This window comes from Falco naumanni, unplaced genomic scaffold (genome assembly GCF_017639655.2).
Source record: "Falco naumanni isolate bFalNau1 unplaced genomic scaffold, bFalNau1.pat scaffold_106_arrow_pat_ctg1, whole genome shotgun sequence".
Classification (NCBI taxonomy): Eukaryota; Metazoa; Chordata; class Aves; order Falconiformes; family Falconidae; genus Falco; species Falco naumanni.
The window spans coordinates 44218-52592 of record NW_024427357.1 but is presented as its reverse complement, the minus strand read 5'-3'; the positions used below and the strand labels follow the sequence as shown (position 1 = coordinate 52592).

General features: G+C 59.8%; 1 non-coding gene across 1 annotated transcript; it reads right to left on the bottom strand.

Annotated features, from left to right (window-relative positions):
• Nucleotides 1-4892: 4892 nt before the first annotated feature.
• LOC121081988 lies at nt 4893-4977 on the bottom strand. Its single transcript, XR_005825869.1, has one exon. It is a non-coding gene; the product is annotated as a small nucleolar RNA SNORD45 (small nucleolar RNA).
• Between the last annotated feature and the right edge of the window lie 3398 nt (nt 4978-8375).

The following is an 8375-nucleotide window of genomic DNA, read 5'->3' as shown; positions in this document are numbered from 1 at the left end:
GGGACCCCCGCGGCGCGGGACGGGGACCTCTGGACCCCGGGGACCGGGACCCCCGCGACTCGGAACCGGGATCCCGGGACCAGGACCCCCCGCGGCTCGGAACAGGGACCCACGTGGCTCGGGACAGGGACCCCTGTAACCGAGACCCCCGCGGCTTGGGACCGTGACCGGGATCCTCGGAACCGAGACCCCCGTGGCTCGGAGCAGGGACCGGGACCCAGACCCCCGGGACTGGGACCCCCGCGGCTCGGACCAGGACCGGCATTCTCGCAGCTCAGGACTGGGACCTGGACCGCTGGGACCCGTGACCCCCGCGGCTCTGGATCGGGACCCCCGCGGCTCGGGACCGCGACCGGGACTCCGGGGACCCGGACAACCGCGGATCGGGACCGGGACCGGGATCCTCGGAACCGAGACCCCGCGGCTCGGACCGGGACCGGGGCCAAGACCCCGGGACCGGGACCCCCGCGGCTGGGGATCGAGACCGGGATCCCCCCGCGGCTCGAAGCGGGACTGGGGCCAAGACCCCGGGAGCGGACCCCTGCGGCTTGGACCAGGGACCGGGACCGGGACTCCCAGGACCGGGACCCTCGAAGCTCGAAACCAGGACTGGGACCCCCACGGCTTGGACCGAGACCGGGACTGGGACCCTCGCGGCTCGGACCGAAACCGGGACCGGGACCGGCATTCTCGCAGCTCAGGACTGGGACCGGGACCACTGGGAGCCGTGACCCCCGCGGTTAGGGACCGGGACCCTCGCGGCTCGGGACCGAACCGGACCCCGGGGACCGGGACACCCGTCAGCTCGGGACCGGGACCGGGATCCTCGGAACCGAGACCCCTGCGGCTCGGACCAGGGACCGGGACCCAGACCCCCGGGACTGGGACTTCTGTGGCTCGGACCAGGGACCGGGACCGGGACTCCCGGGACCAGGACTCCCGCGGCTCGAAACCAGGACTGGGACCCCCGCGGTCGGACCAGGACCACGACCCCCAGGACAGGGACCCCGGCGGCTCGGGGTCGGGAGCGGGAGAAGGACCCCCGGGCTCGGACCGGGACTCACCGGACTAGGGCTCGAGACCTAGACTGGGACCGGGAACCCCGGGATAGTGACCCTTGCGGCTCGGACCGGGCCGGGACCGGGAACCACGGGGCTCGGACCGGGACCAGGACCCCGGGACCGGGACCCCCGCGGCTTTGATAAATGAATTGTAAAGGCAAACCAGCTCGTTTTGGCATGACTTGTGGAAATTCATCCGTATCCTGTGCTGACGTGCTATTTTGTTTTGCTGCAAACCACACAAGTCTGCATCTAGAGAGGACAAGGTATTAGTCATCACCGGTGTCCTTACACAGCCTCTTTACAGCCTCACCGCCTGGACTGCAGGCGTGCTCTTGCCTTTTCCAGGCATCCGAGTGATGGGTTTTGCCTCAATATTGCCTCCACAATGTTTTATTTTTCCTCAGTATTTTCAGATGACTCCTAATACAGTTTCACATATGAAGCACTTTACTCACTTGCGTAGATCATTCAAAACAAAAAAACCCCACCCACCCACCATGAATAGTGTATCTACGTATTTTGCCACAATGCAGGTATGTTTTTTAATTATAATTTCCAATTCAGTACCAGGGTTAGTTTAAATAATTTAATTCTTCTTCTAAGTGCTTTACCGAAACACGTAACAAATTCTCCCTCTATGAATGCTCTGCCAGCGCATGCTATGAGCTTGGCAACTTGATCGCTTGCTCAAAGTGATGATATATTGAGCTGCTTTTGCTTCACAAAAGTTTTTTGCTGAGTTGTCAACCCATGTTTCAGTCTTAATATTTTAACTTTTCTCACTTGTCCGACCAAAGAATCATATTTATCTTTATGTTGAGTTTCGTAGTGTTGACGCAAATTGTATTCCTTGAACGCAGACACTGAATACTGGCATATCAGACAAACAGCTCGCTCTTTGTACTCCGTGAAAAAATAATCAGAAGTCCACTTTTCTTGGAACACCCCGCACTCGGAGTCCATTTTTCTTTTTCTTTGACATGATGGTGTGCGCGCGCTTCCCACTGGTGCTGGCTTGCTTGTCCTGCCCGGGAGCTGGAGGGAGGGAGGGAGGGAGAGACGGGGGAGCCCCCCCCCCCTCAGCCCGGCCGCGCAGTCCGGACAGGGTGGCCAGAAGGGACTGAAGGGACTTTGCCGCGCCGGGGCTCTGGCGACTCGCCCGAGCTGGCTGGGCCTCGCAGTGCAGAGGCTGCCGGCTGAGCCTGCCCGGCAGAGGAGATGCCCGCGCCTCTCGCCCGCCGCGCACCGCAGAGGAGGAGGGGGAGGAGGAGGAGGGGGGGGAAAGGAAAAAGCTCCTTTCTTGAAAGTGGAATGGCAGAAGGTGCCATCGTGTTTTAACATATGTGGACAAAATTATTCTTTAGAGAGCCTCAGTTTACTTTTAATGACTCAAGAACCCAAAGCCAGAGTATGCGGTGCATTTGTAGTTTATCAGTTGAGTTTTTACTCCCAGATTCGTTTGGAGCACAAGGCTAAAGTGCATCTGATACCATCAGCACATGCCATTTAGCCCACAGCAATCATCCAGAAGCATCAAGTAACCTCTCTGTTATTTTCTGGCCGTAAAAGTGCTCATCCACAATGCAAAGCCAAACAGCTTAGCTTGAAACAAGAAAAAGCCGAGAGAGGGTTTACACAGCCGTCACCTAAAGGTTCCCAGCTGAGAGGCACGTCTACAAGTGCTTTCGTTTCTCAAGCCTCAACTAAACTCCTGGCTCACTCTGGCGTGATCTGAAGAGCCCGAGACTGAGCGCTCAGCCATGGTGCTGGAGCAACGCCCACTGGTTTCCCGCTGCTGCCCCGACAGCCACTGCAGCATGAGCAAGGCAAGGTGATGCTGAGTGCCTGTGAGGAGCTCTCTCGCTAACATAGTCCCAAGGTCTTCTCAAGGTGGCTCTGCAGACAGAGAGTAGTAACGAGGAGCGGCTGGCATACAGTGCCCGTCTGCCTCTGCAGTCAGCTAAATGGTTAATTGCATCCTTGGCGCTGTTTTACACAATTCACTATTGTGCCTGGAGGCTCCTGCATCTCTGCTGTACATCTCCACTGAGGACCCAGAGATGGAGACCTGAACTTCTGCTTTGCCTAACAGCTAAATTATACTTTGTATAGAAAACTGATCACGTGGTACCTTTGGTGTCAAGTTGTATAGATCTGTGACCCAATGAATTCAGAGTTGCTCTCCAAAAGCTCTGAAGTCTACCAGTCTTAGGGTTACAGAGTCCCTACAGGGATGCACACACTCCAGCTGGGTTCTGCGCTCTCTCCTGAACTATGAGCAAGGAGGAGGAGGAACTGAGCGTAGGGCTTCTCATTTCTTCCCCCTTTCATGCAGCACAAGGCACTCCAGAAGCAGCCATGGCCTCACGGAGCCTCCTGGCCAAAAGACTTTGATCTTGAGGGCAAAGGCTGAAGAGTGCATGAAAGTGAGAGAGACACCGGGGCAAGCACGTGTCCCACCTTGCAACATCACTTGTTGGCATCTTCTCATCTGATCCCAGGCTGCAAAGGGTTGCAGCTCCACTTGTGAATTACTGGGTACCCTTACAGTGGTATTATCAAGTAAGGAACAACGTTAGAGTAGCAAAAAGACATGGCTCTGCCCTCGGCTGGGGAGGCACACTGGGACAGCCTCCAGCGCCAGACCATTTTTAGCAAAAGCAATCACAAATACAATTAACTTCTTAGCTGACTTGTCTACAAAGAGGGAAAGGCTCCATACGATAAGCAGCACTCATTATTACTCTGCTGCAGAATTTAGTTCTTCCAGAAGTAATACACTCTGTTTTGCCAGCATCTAACAGCAAACCATATAACGTGAAGATGCGGAGTTAAGGTACCTGTAAATGCACTGGTTTTGTTTCCTGGCTTTTGTGCTTCCCAGGGCTGTCCTTTGTTGTGCAGCTCTGATATTTTCCAATTTTTTTATATTTGGATATAGTAATTGCTAACACAGAGCCTAAGGCTAGCAATCATAACATCTATTTATAACACGCACACTGGCTGTGTGCACCTATTCCACCGGCCTCCCATTTGCTTCAAACATGTCAGTCTCCCTGAGGACACGTTCAATGAGAAACCACCCCCCTACCCTGCAAAGCCCTGCTTTACTTGCTGCCAAGCCTCCTGCATCCCCCTGGGCAGATTACTTTTGGAAGGCTGGCCAGGGAATATTTACCAGCTATTGAATCAACAAAGTTCAGCCACATGCCAACGTTTCAGCCAGCTTCTTTCACATGCCAGCTTCTCTGCTCCCTTCTCGTGCGTTTCGCTCAGGGCTGGCTCGTATGAACACGCATGAAGCCATTACATGGATGGTTCAGGTGCTCTTCCACATGGATCTCCTGAACACCACAAGTAGAGGATGTGTCCCCTTTATCCTTCAAACAGTATTTTAACATGAACACAAATGTATAGCTATTAAAAACTTAACAACTCTGCACAGGCAACTGTTCATTGCATGTGACCAAGGGATGATGTGACCACGGCCCTTCAAACTTTCGGGATGCCTAGGTGGGACTAAACGGTGCTTGCAAACAAAGAACATGCCTGCTCGTTAAGACAGGCTGGTCAAGTTTACCACCAAAACTGTACATCACCATTTGCCAACCCTGTCCAGCTTTGGGTCACCAGAGCCACACTCAGTTCACTTGAAAGCATCTCCTAGTAGCAGTATCAAGCTCAGAACTGTACCTCCCTGATGCCTATATGGAAGAAAACTCAAACTGTGCCCCCTTCTCCTTAAGCTGGGTTACAGCTTGTGACAGGAATTTCATCCCACTGCTTGGAAAACCTCCAAGGCTGCAGCTGAAGGGAACTGGAGTTCCCTGCGTCTCAGAGTAATTCTAGAGCTAAAGTGGTGACAGACATCAGCTCTAGATCAGACGACACATGCCAGCACTCACCACTGACCCAGGGTGGCAACCTCCTTCCGTCCTACCCAAAGGTTTCAAACCCAACACACTGTCTTCCTACGGCAGGAAGCTTTTAATTTTTTACTTTTTAATTTTTTTACGAATTTATAATTCGTAACACCATTAACGCATTCCTTGAGACGGGACTACAGATACATTATGCAGACCACCAAGCTGCCGTTTGGAAGTGCTGGAGCCTTATGGTGAGAAATTTTTTCTACAACAGAGCGAGCAATGGTGAATAAATAAGACTGAGACAGGGTCCTTTTCCTCGAGGGAAAAGCACGCAACACATCAGCAATTGTTGAACAGACGGGCAGAATTCTCAGAAAAAGCAACCCCTAACTCTTAACAAGAAAAAGAAGGTCATTCCTCTTAATAAAAGCACAGCTGTGCTGAAACAAGTCAACACAATGTACTCACCTGTCCCAGATGAAGGCACATAAGCAACATGTTTCTCTGGAAATGACACGCTCAGGGCATCAGGTTTTCTTACCCCATCCTTTCATGGCATCACCTTTAAAAAACACCAAGAAAAGGTCAGTTGTGGTGTTGGCTTGGGAGATTCCCATGCCTGGGGGGAGTCAGGAATTCCACAGTAGTAAGTGCCTCTTTGGACACAGACTTTCCTGAAGGTGCTCCCCGCCTCCAGACAACTCCCTGGACCCCGAGTGGCACGTACAGGTGCAAGGAGGAAAAGAACGTCAGGGAACAGACCAGAAACATTAGGGAAAGGGGGGGGGAAGAGAAGAAGAAAACCTAAAAAGAGACGGATACAGATGAGGACAGAGATGTAAAGGGAAAACCAGCCCTGGGCTGCAGGACAGAGGCGGATGATGAAGAAAAGGGGAGAAGGAGAGGGAGTGGGACACAAGCAGAGAGAGTGAAAGAGAAGGGAGCAGCAGAATGAGAGAGAAAGACAGAAGGGAAGAGGGAGCAGGACAGAAGAATAGGATGGAGAGCTACAGGGAATCAAAACACGATGGGTTTGTATGGCAAGGTTTGGGGAGGAGGAGGAAAAGGAGGAGAAAGAACAAGAAACAACGTGTGATCAACTGACCGCAGCTGCCGTTCCCCATCCCCCTGCGGGGAGGAGACAGGGAAATCGGCAGTAAAGTTAAGCCCCGTAGAAATGGGGGCTGGAGGGAAGGTGTTCTGAAGATTTGCTTTTCCTGCACATTCTCCTGCTCTGACTTGACTGCTAATCAATCGCGCTGATTTCCCCAGGTTCAGTCTGTTTCGCCCACGGAGGTAATGGCGGAGTGACCTCCCCATCCTTGTGCCCATTCGTGAGCTTTTTGTTATATTCTGTCCCCCCTGTCCAGCGGAGGAGGGGGAGCGGTAAGAGCAGCTTCGGTCCAGCCCGGGTCACACACACCCCCCCCCCCCACACACACACAAAATCACAGCGGCCCAGGGAAGGGAGGGGGGGCAGAGGAGGGGCAGGGGGCGCCTGGGGCACACAAGAGGGGAGACAGGGTCCCACGGACCAGGACTCACCACAGCTCTCGCTTCGGTACCGCTGCGAAAATGTGCCGGCTCAGACGCGCCTTTCCCCCTCTCTCCTCCCTGCCTCCCTCCCGCAGAACGCCGGCCGCTCGGCTCCCCCGCCCCGGTAACCCCCGGGTGTCTCACGGCTCTTCCTCGCAAGACGCGGCTCCCGGACACGGCGCGTCGCTCCCTCGCGCACCGGGGGCCGCCCCAGGCGGTGGGTGACACACGGACCCCGCTGTGCACGCGGGCACCCGGCTGCTGCGGGGCTGGTCCCCCCCCCCCGCAGGGCCAGGCCCTCCGTGCCCGCAGCAGGAGGCAGCTGCTGCCCGCCCGCCCTCGGGTTCCCTCTCCTTCGCCTCTCCCCGGCCGGCCCAGCTCCCGCCCGCAGCCGGGCCGTGCCCCCGCTCCCCTCCCGCACCCGCGCCGCGGGGGGCGAGGCCGGGCAGGGACAACCCCCGCCAGCCCGAGGCGGCGCGGCCCCCGGCAGAGGGACAGAAGCGCGAGGGGCCGTGACCGGCGCCGCTCGGCCCCGCCCGGAGCCGCTCCCTCCGCAGGCCCTTCCCGAGCGGCAGCGGGGGGCCGGCTGGCCGCCGCCACGGCAGCGCCGGGGGCACCTGGGGCTGGGGCCCGGCTGCGGGGGCGATGCTGCAGCGGGGGCAGCGGCGCGGGGCGAGCGGGGCCGCGGCAGGCTCGGGGGTCTGGCGAGCTGGGGAGGCGCCGGCGCCCGGGGGGCGGCCTCCTGCTTCCCCGCCTCCCCCCCCCTCAGCCCCCGGACCCTCCGGGGCCCCCGCACCCGGCTCGCGGGCGGCTGGAGCCCCCCGTGCCGCCCCCCGAGGCGGCCGGCGGGCACGAGACACCCCCACCCCCACCCCCCCGCAGGGTCCGCTCGCCTCCCCTGCGCCCCCGGCCCCCCCCGCCGGGCTCGCCCCCCGCGCCGCGCCGGCAGCCCGGGCCCCGCCGCTCCGGCCCGCAGCGCCGCCAGCCCCCGGCACGGCCCGGGCAGCGCGGCCGCAGCCGAGTGCCGGCAGCCGGCACCGCCCGGCGCTCCCGGCACAGCGCGGCCGCCCCCCGGCAGCGCAGCCCCCGGCCCCCCCGCGCAGCCCCGCGCCCCCCAGCGCGGCTCCGGCCCCGCTCCCCGCCCCGGCCCGGGCCCCGCCGCCCCCCCGGCGCTCTCCCCCGCGCCCGCCGCTCGCCGCCCCGGCCCCCGCTCACCTGCCCGGGCGCGGCCGCGGCCCGGCGGCGCTCAGCGGCCGCTCCGCTCCCCGCCCCGGCCCGCCGCCGGCCAGCCGCCCCGGGGTCCCCCCGCCCCGGGGTCCCGCGGGGAAAGGGGCCCTGGCCCGACCCCTCCCCCGGGCTCCCTCGCAGCCCCTCGCCCGGCGCCGGGGGGGCGGCGGGGGGTTACTCGGGGCACGGGGAGCGAGCCCCGGGAGCGAGCCCGCTGCGGGGCTGGGGGCCCCCCCGCCCCCCTGCCCGGGCGCCTCGGCCGGCGTTCCCCGAGCCGCGCTCGCCGTTCCGGGGGGCTCTGCGACGCTCCCCTCCGTGCCCGCGCCGGGACGGGCTCCCCAGGGCACGGACGCCCCCGGCATGTGGGCACGTGAAGGAGACCCCAGCGGGGCGCGGAGGGGCTGGGGCGGGTGCGGGGCGGGTGCGGGGCAGGGGGCAGCTGAGCTGAAGGGGGAGCCGGGAGCCAGGTGAACTCCTGAAATCCCTGTGGGGCCGCGGGACAAGGTGGCACCGTCATCTCAATCCAGGCTCACCGACCCGAAAAGGGGTGTCCTAATACCTGCTGGTCATGCAGGAGGTATTGAGGATGCCTTTTCAGGGTGGCCCGAAGCACGCCCTTGCCAAACCAACAAAGCTAAAGAAGTAACCAAAGTACTATTACAAGAAAGAGTACAGAGAT